At 39.1% G+C, this 26,640-nt stretch overlaps 1 long non-coding RNA gene across 1 annotated transcript in view; it reads right to left on the minus strand.

The window, feature by feature from the left end:
- Positions 1 to 783: 783 nt before the first annotated feature.
- Positions 784 to 26,640, minus strand: part of LOC139080691 (uncharacterized) — a 68,540-nt gene continuing 42,683 nt past the window's right edge. The window contains exon 4 of the long non-coding RNA XR_011535399.1: positions 784 to 1,782. This is a non-coding gene — a long non-coding RNA (uncharacterized lncRNA). The remainder of the gene's footprint in view (positions 1,783 to 26,640) is intronic.

The following is a 26,640-nucleotide window of genomic DNA, read 5'->3' on the forward strand; positions in this document are numbered from 1 at the left end:
ATAAGCCAGTCAGAGAAAGACGAACTCTATATGACTCCACTCATAGGTGGAATTTAGTATATTGATAAGGAGATCTGATCGGTGGTTACCAGGGAAAAGGGGGGGTGGGGGGAGGGCACAGAGGGGGAAGTGGTGTACCCACAACATGACTAACAAAAATGTACAACTGAAATCTCACAAGGTTGTAATCTATCATAACATTAATAAAAAAAAAAAAAAAAAGGAGGCTAATGACCTTAAAAAATACCCCACCAAAGAAGATATGCAGATGGAAAATAAGCATATGAAAAGATGCTCCACATTATACGTCATCAGGGAAATGCAAATGAAAACAACAATGAGATAGCACAACACGTCTATTACAATGGCCAAAATCCAGACACCAAAAGCTGGCGGGGATGTGGAGCAACGGGAACTCTCATTCGCTGCTGGTAGAAATGCAAAATGGTGCAGCCACTTTGGAAGACAGTTTGACAGCTTCTTACAAAACTAAATAAACTCTGGGGCTGTCCCTGTGTCTAGTGGTTAAGTTTGGCATGCTCTGCTTTGGTGGCCCAGGTTCAGTTCCCAGGTGCAGACCTATACCACTTGTTGGCAGCCATGCTGTGCTGGCAACCCACATACAAAATAGAACAAGAGTGGCACACATGTTAGCTCAGGGTGAATCTTCCTTGGCAAAAACAAACAAAAAAACTAAATATACTCTTGTCGTATGATCCAGCAATCATGCTCCAGTCACCCAAAGGAGTTGAAAACTTATGTCCACACAAAAACTGGCAGGAGGACGTTTATAGCAGCTTTATTCATAATCGTCAAAACTTGGAAGCAACCAAGATGTCCTTCAGTAGGTGAATGGATAAACAAACAGTGGTACATCTAGGCAATGGACTATTATTTAGTGCCAAAAAAGAAATGGGCTACAAAGCTGTGAAAAGACGTGGAGGAAATTTAAATGCATATTACTAAGTGAAAGAAGACAAGCTGAAAAGGCTACATCCTGCATGATTCCAACTCTATTATAATTCTGAAAAAGGCAAAACTATGGAAACAGTAAAAAAAGCAGTGGTCGCCAGGGGTTTGGGGGAGAAGCACAGGGGATCTTAGGGCTGTAAACTATTCTGTATGATAGTATAATGGTGGATACATGTCACTATACATTTGTCCAAACACATAGAATGTGCAACACCAAGAGTGAACCCTAATGTAAACTATGGACTTCGGGTGACAATGAGATGTCTATGGAGGTTCACCAATTGTAACAAATGTTCCACTCCGGTGGGGGATGTTGTGCTTGTGTGGGCACAGGGAGTATATGGGAAAGCTCTACCCTTTGCTCAATTTGCTATGAATCTAAAATTGCTCTAAAAAATAAAGTACATTTAAAAAAATAAGTAAAAGAGAAAAAGGAGACGTATACAGTCCCTGCCCTAATGGAGTATACTTACTAGCACGTGTTACTCCTGAAAAGAAGGGGGAAAAGTCCATAAATACTTTTAAAACATTTGTTTAAAGTTGATTCTAGACCTTGACGTACTGGGTGCGGGAGGACCAGACAGGCAGTCTCCTTCCAGAAAGATGCCAAATACACCCCGTTCCGATCCACCCAGTGCAGTGCCCTTCATCCACACATCAACTGAGAGTAGGCATGGCTTTGAGAGCATTGAAACTATACATAGTTGTCTCTTGGTATCCATGTGTACCTGGTTCCAGAACCCCTGTGGATCCCAAAGTCGCGGATGCTCAAGTCCTTTGGTCAGCCCTCTGTCTCTGTCCGTGCGGAAGCTGTGGATAGAGAGGACTGACTGAGAATCCAACAGAATCTTCGCACCAGAAGCATCTTAAAAGAAGTTAAGAACAAACATTATTCTACAAAAGAAAACACTAGGGCTCGGAGAAATTAAGTAAATTAAAGTGAGAGTAAATTCAGTGGTAGAATGTGTTTTCGATGCATCATCTCACAAATACCCTAAGATACCCTGTGATAATAGAGTCCTTGCTTTACAGATGAAGAAAATGAGAGGCTAAGAAATTTACTCAAGTTCCCACAGCAAGTTAAATCATCTGCCACTCGAGAGCGTGTGGTCTAACCCTATGCTGGACTTCCTCTTTTAGCACTTCATAAACATAAATCTACTTGGTGGTAGTGTTGTTTGGTCATTTGGTTTGAATTTTAATCTCACTCAGGACAGTTCATCCTCTTCCTTGGTTTGTTTTCTAGGCTTCCTTTTCAGGATAAATTATTCCAACTTTGTATTGCTATCAGTGCTGCCATCAAAGGAACTGTGAATTTTTTGTCAGTCACGGAATTCTAAAACCTTGAGAGTCAACAGCCACTTTAATCTCCCCTGTCTACATATCCAAAACGTATAAACTGGAAAAGTTTATCTGAAAATCTGATGTTTCATTCATTCATGTATTTATTGCTTTTTTCAACAAATAGTCATTGAGCACCAAGTATGGGCTAGGCCTTGGGTATACAACCAGCATAACAGACATGGTCCTTGCACTCATGGAGCTTAAAGTCTCGTGGAGGAAATAGACATGAATAAGCAAACAGATCAATACTTAGAATTACGAGGGTCTGAGACAAGGAAGAGTTTATGTGTTGAGAACCTAAAATACCTTGTGTGGCCAGAGTGTAGTAAATGAAGAGGAGAGTGGTAAGAAATGAGGTTGCAGAATTCAACCGAAATCTGGTCATGCAGGCCCTTGTAGGCCATGAAAGAAGGTTCTATTTTCTATTAAATGCAATGGGGAGCCAATGAAGGTTTTAAAGCATGTTTAAAAGCTCTCTCTGGCCCCTGTGGGGAGCACAAGAGGAAGGGGCAGGAGAAGAGGACAGGTTAGTCCTTAGGAGCTCTGTTACTGTTTACCATTCGAGAGATGGTAGGGGGCTTGGAGATGGAGAGATATTGATGGATTTGAGAAAGATTTTGAAAGTGGACTCAGTAGTAGTGGACTCATTTGGTAACGGGTTGGCTAATATGAGCAAAGAAGAAGGAATTTGCAAAGATGACTCCTTGGTTTGTGGCTTTAGCAAATGAACAGATGGTAGTTCCATTTATTTAGATAAGGAAGACAGGAGGAGGAGGAGCAATGGTTCGGTCTTGGACAAGTTAAGCTGGAGCTGCCTCTGAGATATCTGAGTAGGCAGTTGGATATACAAGCCTGGACCTCAGAAAAAAGGTCTGGGCTGGAGATAAAAATATGGGAGTTAACAGCATTTTGGTGATATTTAAAGTTATGGGACTGGATGAGATCACCCAGGGGGAAAATGGAGAGAGAAAAGAGCAACAGACTTCAGAAGGAGTGCTGAGGAGAGGAGCAAGAGCTGGCAGTGAGACTTAGATTAGCCTGAGCATGGAAGGGAGGAGGGGCCAGCATGGCTGGCAGAAAGGCCGAGGGGAGAGTGTTTCAATAACGGTGCAAGCAACTATGCTGAATGCTGCTGAGAGGTCAAGCTGAGGTCTGGAAAGTACCTATTGGATTTGGCATTATTGCTGTGGAGTGCTGAAGCTTAGTCCTCTCTTCCCAGAAAATCTGTTATGGGCACCTCCCTCCAAGTCTGTGTTTGGTGATGACACGTTGATAGTTTGACATCAGCCATGGTGGGAATATTTACACCGTGGAAGTTGGCAAACACTACAAATTGGTTTTTTCCCTTGGATAGCCGATTGTTAAACAGGTACCAGCATGCCACTGGCAACACGACTCCATTGGGTAGGTGAAATGGGTGAAGGAGGGCATTGTACGGTGACGGATGGTAACTAGACTTGTGGTGGTGATCACTTCCCAATCGTGTTGTATGCCTGAAATTTATATAATGTTACATACCAATTTTACCTCAGTGAAAAAAATGAAGGGGAAAATGGCCTTCTCTGCTCTCTCTAGTCCCCTCAAAAAGTTTTCAGAACATTTTTCATGGAAATGAATTCTTTTCAAAGCAACTAGCCGAGATCCTGAACTTCCTTTGAAGTGGGCGGTTACTTTTCCCACAAGACTCTAAAGTCTCAGCCTTTTAGTCACTAACCTTCACAAATTTGATGCAGACCAACAGGAAAAAAATTCAGTGTGGTCATATGAAGAATTTCTTCCAAGGCTGAGATGCTATAATTCTGAGTTGGCTGCAAGAAATTCCAGGAAGCACAAGAAGTAACCACATTTCATTTACTCCTGGGTTTATTTACTTGGTAAAAATAATCATTAGAAGATTCCAGAATTCAGAGGCTAAGAGATGACATTTTCCCCATCTTGCTTTTCATTTAAAAAAAAAAAAAAACGCTTGTTATTCTATGAAAATGTACATGAGAAAATTAACTGGAAGGTGGAAAGTTTGATATTTTCAATATCATGTCAACTGAGTTAGATCACTTGATAATCAAGCTAATCATCAGATAATCAGGTATTAAGATAAAATATTTAAACAACTATGCTTTTGACATTATTTTGGTTGTGACATAGTCACAGACTAAGTTCTGTTCTTGTCTAAAAGTGGACTAGATTGAACTGAACGCAGTGCAGAGTCTTCAGTTTACTAAAGAAGTTGGCATGCAAACCTAGTCCAGGCAGCTCTGAAAGTTCGTTCTTTGACACATCTTTACTCCAAATTCATAGCAGTGATAAATAAAATTTATCAAGCTTAAAAACTAAATAAACACTTCTGTGACCCAGAATTGGGACAGAAATACAAAGCTATGAGCTAAGCGGAAGCCACTAACTTGCTGGGCTCTAGGTCTGGAACCAGGCAATATTAGCTAGAGTTTGGCTCTTCCAGAGTAAATTGAAATAAGAGTTCCATGCCGAGATGGGAGACTGAAGCCAGGCTCTCTGCTTGAAGCTGGAGGCAGAGGCAGGCTCCTCCTACTCATGCAAGGAGACTAAAATAGAAGCTATTCCTGCCGGGGGCTATAGCTTTTAGCAAACTGTGGACTTCAGGGAGAGAGAGGACACAGATATAACCTTGTACTAGGAAAGGGAGCAGTCAACTGCCTAGCTTGGTGCCTGGATCTGTGTTGTCCTCTGTATCACCGTGGGCTGGATCTCTGAAGCTCCATCGGTAGGTCTGGGTCTGAGCTGGAGTCCAGGGAGCCAAGTGCAGAGTGAAGACCATCACAAAACCACTAGACAGGGAGGGGACAGCACACTCCCTGGGAGCAGAGGGAAGAAGAGGAAGAGAGACACACAGACATAGGGAATGTAAGCCCAGTCTCAAAATGAGCTCCTCAACCAAAACCCAGTGCTGAGAAAGACAGCCAACAAAACAAAAAATAAGAACATAAATTTATTCCTGTTGAAACCAATTTTATGGAACCATCTGAGGAGAGGTCTCATATGTTTAGAATGTTCAAAGAGGTATATGTAGGAATAACTTCCATTAAAAAAAAGGGCAAGACATTATGAGAAAAATGCCAGCATAAATGAAATCAGAATGCGTGGATACTGAAAAGAACAACTAGAAATCTTGGAAATGAAAAATAGAGTCATTAAATAAAAATCTAATGGATGAGATAAGATCTAGATTGGAAAGAGGTCAAGAGAAAATTAGTGAATTGAAGAGGATGCTGAGATTTCACCCAGGAAACAGGACAGAGAAACAAGAGATAAAAAATGTGAGAAAGCAGTTAAGAGATAGACAGAATCAACTGATGGGCTTCAACATACGTCCACAAGGAGTTCTAGAAGACAAGAATGGAAGAAATGGTGGAGAAGCAATTTTTAAGAGGTAATAGCTAAGAATGTTTCACAGTTAAAGAATCATCTGAGATCTAAGATTGAAGGGTCATATAGAGTGCCAAACAGGATAAACATACAACCACACATCTTAGTGAAACTGTGCAACATCAAAGATAAATAGAGGGGACCTGCCCAGTGGTGTAGTGGTTAAGTTCGTGCGCTCCACTTTGGCAGCCCAGGGTTCACTGGTTCAGATCCTGGGCGCGGACCTACATGCTGCTCATCAAACAAGCTGTGGCAGCATCCCACATAGGGGAACTAGAGGGATATACAACTTTGTACTGGGGCTTTGGGGAGAAAAAAAAAAAAAAAAGGGAAGATTGGCAAAAAACCCATGTAATTGAATCACGGATTTTGTCAAACAAAAGCTAGTTCCACTCACTTAATTATGGTACCTAACAATTAACCTTCCCTGGTTAATCTCATATGGTAATGACAGTCGTCTGAAGCACTAGATTGGTATGGAAAAGGTGACATCAGTCTGGATTTAAGAGCTCCTGCACAAATATGGGCATGGATTGCAGCCATATACGTAATACAAAATTCACATGTATTTTTAAAGCAAATTCTATAAATCTTGGAGAGAGTAGAACTTCAATCTATTTAAAAAACTTGGATGGTTGGATGATCACATAACATCTCTATTTATAACAGCAGTGTCTCTTCCCTTGGCTTGCATTGGAACTTATTTTCAGGTTTTTAGATGAAGATTAAGGGACTGAGAAATGTGCCCTTGGCCAGTGGGGAGCTGTAGAGTTAGAAAAACAATTTCTAAGAATTTTTCATTTTAACCATTAAATAAATATTTTAGTATATTTGTACATACAGAGCGTATATTTTTACCTACTCTAATCTTTCTGTGTGGATAAAAAAATATATACAAGAGAAAATGATAATGGAACTACTGACAGATGCTTTGGTGCAGCTGCAAAACAGAAACATTTCTCTCTCTGCTCGTATCCGTTCCAGAGAGAGAGCTCCACAAACCTGCTGAGCCGGTGGTTCACTGACGCACTGTTTTGTGTCTGCTTCTTAACAAGGGACTCCACATTCCACATTTGAGCTACGTTTTATTTTAACTACCATGTTCTTGGCTTTTCTCTTTTCATGTCAGCTTCACCCTTTAACAGCCTGTTCAATGTGATTTCTCAGATTCAGACTCTGACTTGCTTTTTTTTGCCCCTCAGAAATGTCCTGTAATTTTATCTCTTGTTTCCCAAAGTGTGGCTCTCACTCATGTATTTCATGAATAACAGCCTCTTCCCAAAGGGGTCCAAATTAGTAGAGTCATTCTCCAGCTCCACTTAAAAACCATGTTTAAACTCCAGTACAATTGCTTCCATTCTTTCTGCTTTGCTTCTCCTGTTTGATCTGAACTATCAAGACATTACCAGATGAAACCACGAAAGACCCCAAAGAGCCAAAGCAATCCTGAGAAAGAACAAAGCTGGAGGCATCACACTTTCTGTTTTCAAACTATACTACAAAGCTATAGTAATCAAAACAGTATGGAACTGGCATAAAAATAGACATATAGACGAATGCAACAGAATCGAGAGCCCAGAAATAAACTCTTGCATATAAGGTCAACTAATATTTGACAGGGGAACAAAGAATACTCAATGGGGAAAGAATAGTCTCTTCAATAAATGGTGTTGGAAAACTGGACAGCCACTTGCAGAAGAATGAAATTGGAACCCTATCTTACACCACTCACAAAAATTAACTCAAAATGAACATTAATAAAAAAATTAAAAAATTAGCTAAAAATGGATTAAAGACTTAAACATAAGACTTGGAACTGTAAAACTCCTAGAAAAAAACATAGGGGAAGAGCTCTTTGAGACTGGTCTTGGTAGCAATTTTTTACATATGATATCAAAAGCACAAGTAATAAAAGCAAAAATTAATAAGTGGCACTATATAAAACAAATCTTCTGTACAGCAAAGGAAACAAGCAACAAAATGAAAAGGTAACCTATAAAGTGGGAGAAAATATTTGCAGATCATATATCTTATAAAGGGTTAATACCCAAAATTTGTAAAGAACTCATAGAAATCAATGGCAAAAAGACTAAACAATCTGCTTAAGAAATGGACAGAGGAATTGAATAGACATTTTTCCAAAGGAGACATACAGATAGCCAACAGGTACTCGAAAAAGCATTTGACATCACTAGTCGTCAGAGAAATGCAAATCAAAACCACAATGAGCTATCATCTCACACCCGTTAGAATGCCTGTCATCAAAAAGACAAGAGATAAGTGTTGGTGAGTCTGGGGAGAAACGAGATCCATTTTGCACTGTTGGTGGGAACATAAACTGGTACAGCCACTATGGGAAACAGTGTAAAGACTCCTCAAAAAATTAAAAATAGAACTACTGTATGATCCAGCAATTCCACTTCTGGATATGTATCCAAAGAAAATGGAAACAGGATCGTGAAGAGATATCTGCACTCCCATGTTCATTGCAGCATTAGTCACAACAGCCAAGACATGGAGACAACCTAAGCGTCCATCGACAGATGAATGGATAAAGAAGATGCGGTATATACAAAAAATATACAATGGAAAATTATTCAGTCATGAGAAAGAGGGAAATCTTGCCATTTGTGACAACGTGAATGGATCTTGAGGGCATTATGCTAGGCGAAACAAGTCATTCAGAGAAAGACAAATACTGTATCTCACTTATGTGTGGACTCTAAAAAAGCCAGACTCATAGAAGCAGACAGTAGGGCAGTGGTTACTAGGGGCTGGGTGTGGGAGAAATGGAAGCTGTTGGTGAAGGGGCACAAACTTCCAGTTATGAGATGCCCAGGTTCTGGGGATCTAACGTACAGCGTGCTAATTATGGTTAACGACACTGCATTATATATTGAAAGTTGCTAAGAGAGTAGATCTTCAATGTTCTCATTACAAGAAAGAAAAGTTAATTATGTGATGTGATGGAGGAGTTAGGAAGCGCTGTGGTGGTCATCATTTTGCAATATGTAAGTATATCAAATCAACACGTTTTACACCTCAGACTTAGACAATGTTACACGTCAATAAAGCCGGGAGGAAAAAAGACATTACCAAAATCTAGCTTTTGTTTTTGTGATGGTGGCTTCTCATTTTTGAAAACAAAATTTGGGGGGATGTCTTAGAATTATGTAATGCCCAGGAATAAGTTATTAGGTAGTAGTATTGTGGTTGCGCTGCAGTATTAATTAGACTATTCAATTTCTTGCACACACACCCATGTATTTCTGTACCTTTGCTTGCATTGGGCACTCCATTTGGAAATTGATTTCTCCTTTGCTCCTCTGCCTCAGCTGATAAAGAAACTGAGGTCTGGAGCCTGACTTACCCAAAGTCACACAGTTAGTTAGGGCGTAACTAAGCCTACAGATTATCTCTGGTCTCTTGCTTCCCAGGGATTTTTCCACCACATCCCACTGCCTTTTCAAGGTTCAGTGCCATATTTCAGAGGCTTCTTTGAAAGCTTCAGGTAGAAGTAATCTGTCCTTTCTTTGAACTCCTACATGCTTTAATTGTACCCCTCTTGGGATGCTTATCATTTTTTATTTTGTATTATGGTTATTTGTGTACACATCTTTTCTTCCCTCAGGGAGCTCCCTGAGGACTGGAATCTGCCTTACTCACTTTCGTGTCTCTCAAATCATCTAGCCTCGTATTAGTAGGTATTCAGTGTACATTTGTTAAATTAAACTCCCTTTGGATTTTGGACATCTTGTGGCCACAAAAAGCATATAGAAATCAGCTGCAGCAACATGCCAATCAGCTTGGGGAAATCTTTCAAGCTCTGCTCTCCTGCCTCTCGCTTCACACCTCCATGGTTCTAGACCTGCACTGTCCCAGAGAACTTTTCATAATGATGGAAACATCATCAGATATAAAACATTCTACATCTGAACTGCCCAGTATGGTACCACTAGCCACATATGACCATTGAGCATTTGAATGTGGCAAAATTGAAGAACTGAAATTTTAATTTTACTTAATTTATATTTAAATAGGCACATACGACTAGTGGCTACCACATTGGACGGCATAGTCTAGACTATCTTGCTATCCCATTTTGACAAATCTACTTGTCTTGGCCCTTTAAACTTGGTTACACAACTGCCTACTTAGTCGGAAATGGTACTGATTTCCTCCAGCCTCCAAGTTTCAGGATTCCACTCTTGATCTTCCTCCTTCCCCACCTTCCTCCCCAGGACAAAGATGAAACTCATAAAGCTTTTCCTAAGCACTCTAATCTTCAATGACTTCTCTTGCCTCAGATTCTGACTATGTCTATAAAGTATAGATAAAATACTTAGATAATGTTACATTGCTCGCTGCTGCTTTGAACCTTAGTATTTCAAACTCCTTTTGTGCAAGGACCACACATTCTGTATCTTCTGGATCCTCTCTGGTGCCTCTTATGGTGCCAGTTATATTGAAAATGTTCTATAAATATTGATCAACTGATTGACTGAAGATAAAGAAAAGGAATCTAGTATGAGCAAGAGAGAACAGTATTTGAGACATAGAGGAGGGAGCATGTCGATATCTTGAGATTTACTTAGCACCCTAAAAACGAAAGGACTTTTAGAAATTATTTCTCTTATTTCCCGTCATGGTTTTGCAAACATCCCTTAGTATTGTTTTCCAGTCATCTAAAGAACTCAATTCAAAATTTTTTTATGAATACCTATGTGGCAAAAACTGTGTTATCCGTTTCGAATGTGTTCCTTCCTAATACACTTCTATCAAAGGAATGTTCTAACCACATGTATGAGCTTCATTGTAGAGAATTTACTGGGAAATTGAGAGGTTGCTAGACGCTCAAAACAGCACATTTGGTGGAACCAGGATTAGAATTCGGCTCTATGTTTGTTCAAAACCTCCCCTAGAAATTGGGCTCTGAACGTGTACAACGCTATCCTTCTTCAGTGGATGGAGGAAATCTAGGCAAAGGCCTTAGTGTGGTGCCCAAGTCTATGAAACTACTTTCGTTCACCTTTCCCTCTTGCTTGAGCATCCAACTTACACTTTAGCAAGATCGGGCTCCTGCAGGAATCTAGTTTATGGCGAAATTCCTGCTGACCACACCCTGAGTGAGACCACAGCGAGTCTTTAAGGGGCTCTGGCAGGAAGACTAAGTAAATTAAGGATAGCTGCAAACTTAGAAGGCCCAACCCTGGAATTCTCTCCTGCAGAGCCATGCTGTCTGCCTGCCCATGCTCCAACCACTAGCTCACGGTGCCCAAAATATGAAAAGAAAATAAGAAGCCAGAAGGGAGCTGTCCTCGTGGGACAAGAATTTCAGCTGGCAATAGTTAATCACATTTTTCCAGCTATTTTGACATGTGTTATATAAGGGAACCAATTCCAAGACAAAACAAAAAACAAAATGCTTCTGGCTACAGAAGTGCAAATATAGTCAATTAGATCTGACTTTTCCTTTTACCTTTTTATTTACGTAGGATGGATTTGTTTTAGCAATTTGTTTTTTACTTCCATGAAGCCACAAATCTAGGATGTTATTCCTCTTGCCATTTACTGCTCATTTTTATTTCTGCTAATTTCCATACGTTTAAAATATGCTTTCAATTTGCTGAAAATACTTATGAATCATATGCATGCATGCATGTGTCCAATAAATCACTTTTATAGGACCAATCGAATCTGGCATTCTTTCGTAGCTTGCAGTGGTTCAAATTTTCAAGGTCTTAGCCCTGTTTTGAGCTGCAACTTGATGCTCACAAAATAGGTAGGTCAAAGGTAAAGGTTCCGTTTACAGGGCTTTGACCAGATATATCTAGATTTAGTCCTGAGTAATGTGGAGGAAATAACTCTGTCTCATCCCCATTTATATCAAGACTAAGGAAGTACTCTGGATCTACACCACCCAGTGTAGAAATAACAAAGGTGACATTGATCTGGTGACTGTTGGTGATGTGATTATGACGTAAAAATACCCTCGAAATGCTAATGAAGCCCAAATTATACTTCCATTTCTGACTTCTCTCCTGAACTCCAGGGTGATACATATCATTTCTACTTGAGTGTCTAACGGTCTTCTCAAACTTAACATGTCTGGAAAAGGACTCTCGATTCCAAACCTCCCTGAAACTCGCCAGTCCCCTAGCCATCCCAATTTCAGTGAACAACATCGTCATCCACCTGGCTGGTCATTCTGAGAGTTTTGACAAATCTATACACTTCTGTAAACAATACCACAATTAAGACGTAGAATACTTCCACTATCCTAAAATATACCCCTATACCAGTTAGTAGTCAATCCTTCCTCTTACCTTCAGCCCCTGGCACTCACCGATCTATTTTCTGTCCCTATAGTTTTGCCTTTTCCAGAATGTAATATAAACAGAATCTCACAGTATGTAAATCGCACTTATCATAATGTATTTGAGATTCATTCGCATTAGAGTGTTTCAATAGCTCATTCCTTTTTATTCCTGAGTAGTATTCCATGGTATGGATGTACCACAGTTTGCATGTCCATTTACCCTTTGAAGGACATTTAGGAGGTTTCCAGTTTCTGGTAATTATAAATAGAACTGCTATGAACATTCATATATGAGCTTTTGACTGAACACAAATTTTCATTTCTCTTTGGGTCAGTACTCAGGAGTGGCATTGCTAAGTTGTATGGTAAATATATAACTTTAAAAGAAACTGCCAAACTGTTTACCAGAATAGTTGTACCATTTTACATTCCCACCAGCAACAAATGAGGGATCCAGTTTCTCCCTAATCTCATCAGCATTTGTATTGACTTTATTTTTTATTTTAGTTGGTGTAGTAGATATGTGATGATATCTATTGTGGGTTTAATCTGCATTTTCTTTTTTTTTTTTTTTAAGTGGTGCCATGTCCGCACCCAGGCTCCGAACTGGCGAAACCCTGGGCCCCCGAAAGTGGAGGGTGCGAACTTAACTGCTCGGCCACCGGGCCGGCCCCTGGTTTTAGCTTTTTTTTTTTTTTATTGAGTTATTGATAGGTTACAATCTTGTGAAATTTCAGTTGTACATTAATGTTTGTCAGTCATGCTGTAGGTGCACCACTTCACCCTTTGTGCCCACCCCCCACCCCACCTTTCCCCTGGTATCCACTAAACTGTTCTTAGTCCATAATTTTAAATTCCTCATATGAGTGGAGTCATACACAGATTATCCTTCTCTCGCTGGCTTATTTCACTTAACATAATTCCCTCAAGGTCCATCCATGTTATTGCAAATGGAATGATTTTGTTCTGTTTTACAGCTGAGTAGTATTCCATTGTATATATGTACCACATCTTCTTTATCCATTCGTCTGTTGCAGGGCTCTTAGGTTGCTTCCATGTCTTGGCTATTGTAAATAATGCTGCAATGAACATTGGGGTGCATAGGACTTTTGGGATTGCTGACTTCAAGCTCTTTGGATAAATACCGAGTAGTGGCATGGCTGGATTGTATGGTAGTTCTATTTTTAATTTTTTGAGGAATCCCCATACTGTTTTCCATAGTGGCTGCACCAGTTTGCATTCCCACCAGCAGTGTATGAGGGTTCCTTTTTCTCCGCAACCTCTCCAACATTTGTTACTATTAGTTTTAGATATTTTTGTCATTCTAACGGGTGTAAGGTGATATCTTAGTGTACTTTTGATTTGTATTTCCCTGATGATCAGCGATGATGAGCATCTTTTCATGTGCCTATCGGCCATCCGTATATCTTCTTTGGAGAAATGTCTGTTCATGTCTCCAGCCCATTTTTTGATTGGGTTGTTTGATGTTTTGTTGTTGAGTTGCGAGAGTTCTTTATATATTATGGATATTAAGCCTTTGTCAGATATATGACTTGCAAATATTTTTTCCCAGTTAGTGGGTTGTTTTTTTTGTTTCAATCCTGTTTTCACTTGCCTTGAGGAAGCTCTTTAGTCTGATGAAGTCCCATTTGTTTATTCTTTCTATTGTTTCCCTTCTCTGAGAAGACATGGTGTCTGAAAAGATCCTTTTAATACTGATGTCAAAGAGTGTACTGCCTACGTTTTCTTCCAGAAGCCTTATGGTTTCAGGTCTCACCTTTAGGTCTTTGATCCATTTTGAGTTTATTTTGGTGAATGGTGAAAAAGAATGGTCAATTTTCATTCTTTTACATGTAGCTTTCCAGTTTTCCCAGCACCATTTGTTGAAAAGACTTTCTTTTCTCCATTGTATGCCCTCAGCTCCGTTGTCAAAGATAAGCTGTCCATAGATGTGTGATTTTATTTCTGGGCTTTCAATTCTGTTCCATTGATCTGTGCACCTGTTTTTGTACCAGTACCATTAATCTGCATTTTCTTGATGGTTAAGGATGTGGAACATCTTTTTGTGTGCTTATGTGCCAGCCATGTACCCTCTTCAGTGAAGAGTCCAAGTCTGTTGCCATTTTCTAGTCGGATTGGTTTTTTTCTAACTGTTGAGTTTAGAAAGTTTTTTTTAATAGTCTGGATATAAGTCTTTTGTTGGGTATGTGCTTTGCAAATATTTTCTCCCAGTCTATTCCTTGTCCTTTTTAAAATACTATATCTTTTAGAGCAGTGTTAGGTTCACAGCAAAATTGAGCATAAGGTACACAGATTTTCCATATACTCCCTGCCCCCTCGCCCACTATCAACATCACCCACCAGAGTGGAACATCTGTTGCAATTGATAAATGTCACTGTCATGTCATTATCACCCAGAGTCCATAAGTAACACACACTCTTGGTGTGCTATACGCTATGGATTTTGACAAATGTATAATGACAGGTATCCACAATTATTTTATCATACAGAATAGTTTCACTGCCCTAAAAATCCTCTATGCTCTGCCTGTTCGTCCCTCCTTTTCCCTAACTGCTGGCCACTGTTGATCTTTCTACTGGCTCCATAGTTTTACCTTTTCCAGAATTATCATATTGTTGGAATCATATAGGATGTAGCCTTTTCAGATTGGCTTCTCTTACTTAACAATGTGCATTTAAGATTCTTCCATGTCTTTTCATGGCTTGATAGCTCATTTATTTTTAGCACTGAATAATAGTCTGGATATACCACTGTTTATTTATCTATCCACCTACTGAAGGACATCTTGGTTGGTTCCAAGTTTGGGCAATTATGAATAAAGCTGCTTATAAACATCTATGTGCATTCTTTTGTGGAGACATAAGTTTTCAACTCATTTGGGTAAATACCAAGGACCGTGATTGCTGGATCGTATGCTAAGAGTATATTTAGGTCTGTAAGAAGCTGCCAAACTGTCTTCCAAAGTGGCTGTACCATTTTGCACTCCCACCAGCAATGAGTGAGAGTTCCCGTTGCCTCAGATCCTCACCAGCATTTGGTGTTGTCAGTGTTCCAGATTTTGGCCATTCTAATAGGTGTGTAGTGGTATGTTATCGTTGTTTCCATTTGCACTTCTCTAGTGACATGTGATGTGGAGTATCTTTTCATATGCTTATTTGCCATCTGTATATCTTCTTTGCTTAAGGTTTTTGGCCCATTTTTTAGTGAAGTGGTTTGTTTTCTTAGTGTTGTTTTAAGAGTTCTTTGTATATTTTTTATGACAGTCTTTTATCAGACATGTTTATTGCAAATATTTTCTCCCAGTCTGTGGCTTGTCTTCTCATTCTCTTGACATTGTCTTTCACAGAGCAGAACTTTTAATTTTAATGAAGTCCAGCTTAGCAATCCTTCTCTCATGGGTCATGGCTTTGTATATTAAAAGTCATCACCATACCCAAGGTCATCGAGGTGTTCTGCCATCTTATGTTCTAGGCGTTTTACAGGTTTGCATTTTACTTTTAGGTCTTTGATCCATTTTGAGTTAATTTTTGTGAAGAATGTAAAGTCTGTGTGTAGGTTCATTTTTCTGCATGTGGATGTCCTACTGTTCCAGCGCCACTTGTTGAAAAGACTATTTTCTGTTGTATTTCCTATGCACCTTTGTCAAAGATCAGTTAACTATATCTATGTGGGTACCTTTCTAGGCTTTCTATTCTGTTTCATTGAACTAGTTGTCTATGATTTCATCAATACCACACTGTCCTGATTACTGAACCTTTATAGTAAGTATTGAAGTCAGGTAGTGTCAGTCCTCCAACTTTGTTTTTCTCCTTCAATATTGTGTTGGCTAGTCTGGGTATTTTGCCTCTCCATATAAACTTTAGAGTCGGTTAATATCCACAAAATAACTTGGTGAAATTTTGATTGAGATTATATTGAATCTAAAGATCAAGTTGGGAAGAACTGATATCTTGACGATATTGAGTCTTCCTATCAAGACGTGAGAGAGAGAGAACATGGACTCTGTCTCCACTTATTTAACTTTTCTTTGATATCTTCCATTAGAGTTTTGTGGTTTTCCTATATAGGTCTTGTACATATTTTGTTAGATTTATGCCTAAGTATTTATTTTTTGTGGTGCTAGAGTAAATGGTATTGTGTTTTAATTTCAAATTCTGCTTGTTCATGGCTGGTTTATAAGAAAGTGACCAACTTTTGTATATTAACCTTATATCCCACAAACTTGCCATAATTACCTATTAGTTCTAGGAGGTTTTTTTTTTGAGTTCATAATAGTTTACATCATTGTGAAATTTCAGTTGTACCTTATTTCTTGTCTGTCACCACATAAGTGCTCCCCTTCACGCCGTGTGCCCACCCCCCACCCCCCTTCCCCTGGTGACCACTGAACTGTTTCCTTTGTCCATGTGTTTGCTTATATTCCACATATGAGTGAAATCATCTGGTGTCTTTCTCGGTCTGGCTTATTTCGCTTAGCATAATTCCCTCCAGGTCCATCCATGTTGATGCAAATAGGACGATTTTGTCTTTTTTATGGCTGAGTAGTATTCCGTTGTATATATATACTACATCTTCTCTATCCGATTGTCAGTTGATGGGCACTTGGATTGTTTCCATGTCTTGACTATTGTGAATAGTGCTGCAATGAACATATGGGTGCATGTGTTACTTCGGATTGTTGATTTCAAGTTGTTTGGGTAGATACCCAGTAGTGAGATAGCTGGGTCATATGGTATTTCTATTTTAAGCTTTTTGAGGCCTCTCCATACTGTTTTCCATAGTGGCTGCACCAGTTTACCTTCCCACCAGCAGTGTATGAGGGCTCCCTTCTCTCCACACCCTCTCCAACATTTGTTATTTTTAGTTCTAGTGATTATAGCCATTTTAACAGGCGTAAGGTGGTATCTTAGTGTAGTTTTGATTTGCATTTCCCTGAAGATTAGTGATGTTGAACATCTTTTCATATGTTTATTGGCTATCTGTATATCTTCTTTGGAAAAATGTCTGTTCATCTCCTCTGCCCATTTTTTGATTGGGCTGTTTGTTTTTTTGTTGTTCAGTTGTGTGAGTTCCTTGTATATTATGGAGATTAACTCCTTATCGGATATATGATTTTCAAATATTTTCTCCCAATTGATAGGTTGTCTTTTTGTTCTGATCCTAGTTTCTTTTGCCTTGCAGAAGCTGTTTAGTCTGATGAAGTCCCACTTGTTTATTTTTTCTTTTGTTTCCCTTGTCTGAGAAGACATGTTTTTCGAGAAGATCCTTTAAAGTTCAATGTCAAAGAGTGTACTACCTAAATTATCTTCCAGGGCTTTGATGGTTTCAGGACTTATCTTCAAGTCTTTGATCCATTTTGAGTTTATTTTTGTGAATGGTATGAGATAATGGCCTACTTTCATTCTTTTGCATATGGCTGTCCAGTTTTCCCAACACCATTTATTGAAGAGGTTTTCTTTTCTTCATTGTTCTTGGCTCCTTTGTCGAAGATTAGTTGTCCATAAATGTGTGGTTTTATTTCTGGGCTTTCAGTTCTGTTCCACTGATCTGTGTGTCTGTTTTTGTACCAGTACCATGCTTTTTTGATCACTATGGCTTTGTAGTACATTTTGAAGTCAGGGATTGTGATACCTCCAACTTTGTTCTTTTTTCTCAGGATTGCTTCAGCAATTTGGGGTCTTTGGTTGCCCCATATGAATTTTAGGATTTTTTGTTCTATTTCTGTGAAGAATATCATTGGGATTCTGATTGGGATTGTGTTGAATCTGTAGATTGCTTTAGGTAGTATGGACATTTTAACTATGTTTATTCTTCCAATCCCTGTGCATGGAATCTCATTCCATCTCTTTATGTCATTATCTATTTCTTTCAATAATGTCTTATAGTTTTCATTGTATAAGTCCTTCACCTCCTTAGTTAAATTTGTTCTTAGGTACTTTATTCTTTTTGTTGTGATTGTAAATGGAATTGTATTCTTGAGTTCTCTTTCTATAAGTTGGCTATTAGAGTACAGAAATGCAACTGATTTTTGTAAGTTGATTTTGTACCCTGCAACTTTACTGTAGTTGTTAATTATTTCTAATAGTTTTCCAATGGATTCCTTAGGGTTTTCTATATATAAGATCATGTCATCTGCAAACAGGGAGAGTTTCACTTCTTCCCTCCCTATTTGGATTCCTTTCATTCCTTTCTCTTGTCTAATTGCCCTGGTCAAAACCTCCAGTACTATGTTGAATAAGAGAGGTGAGAGTGGGCATCCCTGTCTTGTTCCTGTTCTTAGAGGGATGGTGTTCAGTTTTTCCTCATTGAGTATGATGTTGGCTGTGGGTTTGTCATATATGGCCTTTATTATGTTGAAGTAGTTTCCTTCTATCCACATTTTGTTAAGAGTTTTTAATAAAAATGGCTGTCGGATTTTGTCAAATGATTTCTCTGTGTCTACTGAGATGATCATGTGTTTTTTGTTCCTCATTTTGTTAATGTGGTGTATCACATTGATTGATTTGTGGATGTTGAACCATCCCTGTGTCCCTGGTATAAATCCCACTTGACCATGATGTATGATCTTTTTTGATATATTGCTGTATTCAGTTGCCAATATTTTGTTGAGGATTTTTGCATTTATGTTCATCAGCAATATTGGCCTGTAGGTTTCCTTTTTTGTGTTGTCCTTGTCAGGGTTTGGTATCAGAGTGATATTGGTGTCTTAGAATATGTTAGGAAGCATTCCATCTTCCATAATTTTTTGGAATAGCTTGAGAAGTATAGATATTAAATCCTCTGTGAAAGTTTGGTAGAATTCCCCAGGGAAGCCGTCTGGTCCTAGGTTTTATTCTTTGGGATGCTTTAGATTACTGTTCAATCTCTTTACTTGCGATTGGGCTGTTCAGATTCTCTATTTCTTCTTGATTCAGCTTTGGGAGATTGTAAGAGTCTACAAACTTATCCATTTCCTCTAGATTGTCCATTTTGTTGGCATATAGTTTTTCGTAGTATTCTCTTATAATCCATTGTATTTCTGTGATATCTGTTGTTATTTATCCTCTTTCTGATTTCGTTTATTTGAACTTTCTCTCTTTTTTTCTTTGTAAATCTGGCTAGGAGTTAGTCAGTTTTATTTATCTTCTCAGAGAACCAGCTCTTTGTTTCATTGATCCTTTCTACTGCCTTTTTTGTTTCAATAGCATTTATTTCTGCTCTGATTTTTATCATTTCTCTCCTTCTGCTGACTTTGGGCTTTGTTCTTTTTTTCTAATTCAATTAGGTGTAGTTTGAGATTGCTTTGTGGGCTTTGTCTTGTCTGTTAAGGTGAGCCTGTACTGTGATGAATTTCCCTCTTAATAGGGCTTTTGCTGCATCCTCTATGAGTTGGTACGGTATGTTTTCATTTTCATTTGTCTCCAGATATTTTTTTATTTCTCCTTTAATTTCTTCAATGATCCATTGCTTGTTCAATCGCATGTTGTTTAGTCTCCACATCTTTGTCTCTTTCTCAGTTTTTTCTTGTAATTAATTTCTAGCTTTATAGCATTGTGATCAGAAAACATGCTTGTTATTATTTCAATCATCTTGGATTTATAGAGGCTTGCCTTGTTTCCCAACGTATGGTGTATCCTTGAGAATGTTCTGTGCATACTTGAGAAGAATGTGTATCCTGCTGTTTTTGGATCAAGTGTTCTATATATGTCTATTAAGTCCAACTAGTCTAGCTTTTCATTTAATTCCACTGTTTCCTTGTTGATTTTCTGTCTGGATGATCTATCCATTGATGTGAGTGGAGTATTGAGGTCCTCTACCATTGTTGTGTTATTACTAATATCTTCTTTTAAGTTTGTTAATAGTTGCTTTATGTACTTTGGTAATACTGTGTTGGGTGTATAGATATTTACAAGTGTTATTTCTTCTTGATGGAATGTCCCTTTGATCATTATATACTACCCCTCTTTGTCTCTCTTTGCCTGTCTTATCTTGAAGTCTACTTTGTCTGATATAAGTATGGCAACATCTGCTGTCTTTTGTTTGCCATTAGCTTGGAGTATCACCTTCCATCCCTTCACTCTGAGCTTGTGTTTGTCATTGGAGCTGAGATGTGTTTCCTGGAGGCAGCATGTTGTTGAGTCTTGTTCTTTAATCCATCTTGCCACTGTGTGTCTTTTTATTGGAGAATTCAATCCACTTACATTTAGGGTGATTATTGATATATGAGGGTTAAATGCTGCCATTTTATCACTCATTTTCTGGTTCTCCTGCATTTCCTTGGTTTCTCATCCTGTGTATTTTGGTCTATCAGTCAAGTTATGTAGTTTTTTTGTGCTGTGTTTCTTTGTTTTCTCCTTATTTATTATTTGTGTCTCTGTTCTGCCTTTTTTTTCTGCTTTATCTCCCCAAACCACCCCCCCCCCCATACACAGTTGTATATCTTATTTGCAGGTCCTTCTAGTTGTGGGATGTGGGACGCCACCTCAACATGGCCTGACGAGCAGTGCCATGTCCACTCCCAGGATTCGAACCGTGGGCTGCTGCAGCAGAGCGCATGAACTTAACCACACGGCCATGGAGCCAGCCTTGTTCTGCTTTTTTGTTTAGTGGTTACCATGAGATTTGTATTCAAAATCTCATGGATAAGATAGTCCCTTTTCTGATGGCCTCTTATTTCCTTAGACTAAACTGATTCAGTCCCATTCTTTTTCCCCTCCTAAGTTGTTTTTCTCACATCTTATTCCACCTTGTGTTATGAGTCTGTGGTTAAATGACAAGATTATCTTTGTTTTTGGTGTTTTCCTTCTCTTTGTCTTTAATGCTATACTTGAGTATTTGCTATCCTGCTCTGCTTCTGTCTACCTATTTATCTCCTTACCGTGTGCTTTGTAACCCCTTTCTCCCTTTTTTTTTTTCAGGGGTGTGGGCCTTCTTGAGGATTTCTTGTAGGGGGGATCTCGTGGCTATGAACTCCCTTAGCTTATGTTTGTCTGTGAAAGTTTTTATTTCTCCATCGTATCTGAAGGATATTTTTGCTGGATAGAGTATTCTTGGCTGAAAGTTTTTGTCCTTCAAAGATTTGAATATGTCATTCCAGTCTCTCCTAGCGTGTAAGGTTTCTGCAGAGAAATCTGCTGAAAGCCTGATGGGGGTTCCTTTGTAGTTTATTTTCTTCTGCCTTGCTGCCCTTATTATTCTTTCTTTGTCACTCACTTTTGCAAGTTTCACTACTATATGCCTTGCAGTAGGTCTTTTTACATTGACATATTTAGGAGATCTGATGGCCTCTTCCACATGGATTTCCATCTCCTTCTCTAGGTTTGGGAAGTTCTCTGCTATTATTTCTTTGAATAAGCTTTCTGCTCCATTCTCCTTCTCTTCTCCTTCTTGAATACCTATAATTCTTATGTTGCATTTCCTAGTTGAATTGGCTATTTCTCAGAGACTTTCTTCATTTCTTTTTAGTCTGGATTCTCTCTCCTCCTCTATCTGGAGCATTTCAACATGTCTATCTTCAATTATGCTGATACACTCCTCTGTGATGTCTGCTCGAGCATTCAGGGAATCCATATTTTGTTTTATTTCTTCTATTGTGTCTTTCCTCTCTAATATTTTTGTTTGATTCTTCTTTATAATTTCAATCTCTTTTGTGAAGTAGCTCCTGAACTCATTGAATTGTTTCTCTACATTCTCTCTTAACTCATTGAGTTTTGGGTTTTTTTAAAAAAGATTTTATTTTTTTTCCTTTTTCTCCCAAAGCCCCTACACACAACTACAACTACAAAAATAGTAGTGTATTTTTCAGTTGTGGGTCCTTCTGGTTGTGGCATGTGGGATGCCACGTCAGCATGGCTTGATGAGTGGTGCCATGTCTGCACCCAGGATCCGAACTGGCAAAACCCTGGGCTGCCGAAGCAGAGTGCGGGAACTTAACCACTCAGCCACTGGGCCAGCCCCTCATTGAGTTTTTTGATGATAGCTATTTTGAATTCTTTGTCATTTACATTACATATTTCTGTGTCCTCAGGACTCACTTCTGGGTAATTGTCATTTTCTCTCTGGTCTGGTGATCTAATATAATGTTTGATATTGCTAGAAGGAGTGGTTCTGTTTTTTCACATCTTGGTGTTATTTGGTCTCAGTTACTGCCTATCACCACTGAGTGGGAGTGAAGAGCTGCATATTCTGAGCCCTCTGCTTTCCTCGAGATCCCAGGCAGTGGAGCCAGGCTGGGAGGGTCAGGGGAGGGGTGCTTTCTCCTTTGTGCTCTTGGGGTTTTCTCACTCTGCTCTTGCTATCTGCTCTCCTGGGGTGTTGGTTTGATAAGGTCACCCCCTGCAAAAGCTTTTGCCCCTGTAGAGGGCTTCCCTCTAAGCTGAAAGGGCCCACCAGTGATCCTTGATATTCTCATGAACAAATATCCCCTCCCCTGTTCCTTCCCTCTCGGAGGCCTCCCACCATCCCAGATTGCAGTCTTTAGGGGAGGGAGCAAAGTTTTCTCTTACCCAGTTCCACCTCCTCTGAGGGGGGCTACAGCCTCTCCACCCTCCATTGTATGGCTGCATGGATCTCTCTGACATTTTTTGTGTTGTGTTTGGATGTCCTCTGTTGGAGTGTGAATGTCCTTTTCATTGTAAGTTGGAGGGGAGAGATTACTGGGGAAGCTCACTCCACCACGATGCTGATGTCACTCAAGTTCTAGGAGTTTTTTTTTTTTTTTTTTTTGATTCTTTGGATTTTCAACATAGACCATCATGTCACCTGCAAACAAATATAGTTTTATGTCTTCCTTCCCAAGCAGTACACTTTTAATTTCCTTTTCTTGTCTTATTGCATTAGCTAGGACTTCCAGTAAGATCTTGACAAGGAGTGGTAAGAGGGGATATCCTTGCCTGGTTCTTGATCTTAATGGAAAAGCTTTGAACTTCTCACCATAAGTATTAGGTTAGCTGTAGATTATTTATAGATATCCTTTATCAAGTTGAGAAAGTTCCCTTCTATTCCTAGGTTACTGAGTTTTTATCATGAATGGGTGTTAGATTTTGTCAAATGCTTTTCCTGCATCTATTAGTATGATCATGTGATTTTTTCTTCTTTACCCTATTGATGTGGTGGGTTATATTAATTAATTTCCAAATGTTGAACCAGTCTTGTATACCTAGGATAAATCCCACTTGGTGTGGTGTATAATTCTTTTTATGCATTGTTTAATTTGATTTTCCAATATTTTGTTGAGGATTTTTTGCATCTAAGTTCATGAGAGATATTGGTCTATAGTTTTCTTTTCTTGTAATGTCTTTGTCTGGTTTTGGTATTAGGGAAATACTTGCCTCATAGAATGAGTTAGGATGTAGTCCCTCTGCTTCTATCTTCTGAAAGAGATTGTAGAGAATTGGTATATTTCTTCCTTAAATGTTTGGAGAATTTACCAGTGAATCCATCTGCATCTGGTACTTTCTGTTTTGGAAAGTTATTAAATTACTGATTCATGTTCTTTAAAAGATATAGGTCTATTCATATTGTTTATTTCTCTGTGTGAGTTTTGGTGGATTGTGTCCTTCAAGGAATTGGTCCATTTCATCTAGATTATAAAATTTGTGGGCATAGAGTTGTTCATAGTATTCTTTTATTATCCTTCTAATGCCCACGATATCTGCTGACTTTGGATTCAATTTGCTCTTCTTTTTCTAGTTTCCCAAGGTGGAAGATTAGATTATGATTTTAGTTCTTTTTTAATATATGCATTTAATACTATAAAATCCCCTTTAAGCACTGCCATCTCTTGAGACATCCTCAAGTTCAGGGGTTCTTTCCTCAGCTGTGTCTAGTCTACTAATAAGCCCATCAAAGGCATTCTTCCTTTCTGTTACAGTGGTTTGCTTTAATCTCTAGCATTTTTTAAATTCTTTCTTAGAATTTCCATCTCTCTGCTTACTTTGCATACTGTCTACCTTATCCATTAGATTCCTAGCATGTTAATTATAGTTGCTTTAAATTACCAGTCTGATAATTCCCACACCCCTGCCATATCTCAGTCTAGTTCTGATGCTTGCTCTATCTCTTCAAACTGTGTTTTTTGCCTTTCATTATGCCTTGTAATTTTTTCTTGATAGCCAGACATGATGTGCGGGTAAAAGGGAGTGCTGTAAATCGGCCTCTAGTAATGTTGTGGTAAGATGTGGTGGGAGGGGAAATGTCCTATAGTCCTATGATTAGGTCTTAGGCTTTTGGTGAGCCTATGCTTCTGGGCTGTGAACTTCACAAGTGCTTGTCAGTGTTTTCCCTCATTTAGGTGGGCCAGGATGGCCAGTGTGGGCTAGAGTCAGGTATTTCCCTCCCCCGGTCACTTAGGCTCTGATAAAACCCCAGAAGGTTAGGCTCTAGTTAAATAGTTTCTCCTGAGGACAGACTTCTATAGAATAGAATGCTCTGGTGTATTTCAAAATGGTTCCTTTTCTCCTCCTCCTGCCAGAAGCACAAGGCATTTACTGTGAGCAACTGGTTGAGCTCCTGGAAGAAAAAGTCACAAAAACGTGGGGGCCTCAGTATGATTGGGTTTCCCTGGATTTTCTTCTCTCACTTGTTCACGGTGAGCCTCCAGTAATTCATCAGTTACACTTCCGGTTCCCCTACCCCAGCACTGGTTCCCACAGAGGTTTTTGCTCCTGGGTTTCTGCTCCAGTAAGTCGTGATTCTCTGTATTCACCTGTCTGTCTGTCTGTCTGTCCAGTTGTGTGGGCAGCAGTCTGCCCTGTGACCTCATTTCTCTTACAGATCTGAGTGTTGACTTTTCAGTTTGTTCAGTTTTCTACTTGTTGTTAGGATGGAGTAGTGACTTCCAGGCTCCTTCCGTGCTGGGCTGGTTGTGCCTCGCCTTTTAATTCTCTGAACAGTGTTTCCCAGAGATCAAAAATTCTGAATTTTAATGAAGTCCAATTTTTCAATATTTTCTTTTATGGATCAAGCTTTTGTGTGTTGTATCTGAGAAATCTTTGCCGAACTCAAGGTCACAAAGATTTTCATCTGTTTTCTTCTAGCAGAGCAATCTTTTTAAAGTGTAAATCAGATCACATCACTCCCTTGCTTAAAACTCTCCAAGGGTTTCCCCTCACATTTAGAATAGAATCTAAACTCCTGATTCTGATCTGCAAAGCCCTGATGATCTCGCCTTGGGCGTCTTCTTTGACTTCTGCCTCCTCCCCCTTCTCCCCATCTCTCTGCTCCAGCCATATTTGCTTTCTTGCTGCTCCATACGCCCTCCTTGGAGCCTCTGTCCTTGCTGTTTCCTCTGCCTGGATCACTCCCCTCTTAGATCTCCCCATGGCTCACTTCTCAACCCTCAGGACTCTGCTCAAATACCACCCCTTTGGGGAGGCTCCCTTCGACCAGTCCATCTAAAATAGAATCCCTCTTTCACTTGCGATCCTTTTCTCTCTCTTTATCTTCTTCATGGCAAATCTATCTGGGAATTGCTTTATTTATTTGACTACTTGTCTTCTTGCTGATTTGTGACCCTAAAATGTAAATTCTTTGAGGGCAAAGGGTTTTCTGTTTTGTTTACTACTGTATTCCCGAAGTCAGGAACAATATCTGGCACAGAGCAGATGTTCAATAAATATATGTTGAAAAAATGAACTACACGTTACTGAAAACTACACCTAATATACTGGGAAACTCAAAATATGAATGTTGGGAAAAGGGAGAGAGTGATATTGGGAGAGGGTGTGGCTTGTTTTGAAGCAAAAGAAGAATGGAAGTTTTCAGTGGGACTCTCTGGAGAGAGGAAGCCTGCTGAGCAGAGACACAGCCAGTTCCAAAGAATGGTGACCCACGCATGATTCCTTCACCTAAACAGTGTCCAAGAATAGACTTCTCAGCAGTTGGAGTCCATTGCCTTCTTCTAGGGCAAGATTTCTCTCAGGACCTTAAGCTTAGTGTAATTTTAGGGACACTTCTGAGCTTCAAATTTTATTGCCTCCAACTTAATTATTGATAGGGACAATGTCTTTCAATTCATGACTCAAGATAAAAAGTTTTAAATTATTATTGGCATAAGAATAGACATATAGCTCAATGGATAAAACTGAGAGTCCACAAATAAACCCTTACCATTGTGATCAGGTGATTTCACAAGGATGCCAAGACAATCCAATGGGGGAAGAATAGTCTTTTCAACAAATGGTGCTGGGACAACTGGATATTCATGTGCAAAAGAATGAAGCTGGACCCATACCTCAAACTATTCACAAAAATTAACTCAAATGGACCATAGACCTAAATATAAGATCTAACACTATACAACTCCTAGAAGAAAACATAGAGGTAAATCTTTGTAAACTCAAGTTAGCCAATGGTTTCTTAGATATGATACCAAAACACAAGTGATGAAAGAAAAAATATATATAAATTGAACTTCATTAAGATTAACAACTTTTGTGCTTCAAAGGACACCATCAAGAAAGTAAAACGATAACCCATAGGGTGGGAGAAAGTTTTTATAAATAATGTATCTGGTAAGAAACTTATGTCCAGAATATATAAAGAACTCTTACAACTCAACAATGAAAAGAGAAATAATACAATTTGAAAATGGGCAAAGGAT

This window comes from Equus przewalskii, chromosome 31 (assembly GCF_037783145.1).
Source record: "Equus przewalskii isolate Varuska chromosome 31, EquPr2, whole genome shotgun sequence".
Lineage (NCBI taxonomy): Eukaryota > Metazoa > Chordata > Mammalia > Perissodactyla > Equidae > Equus > Equus przewalskii.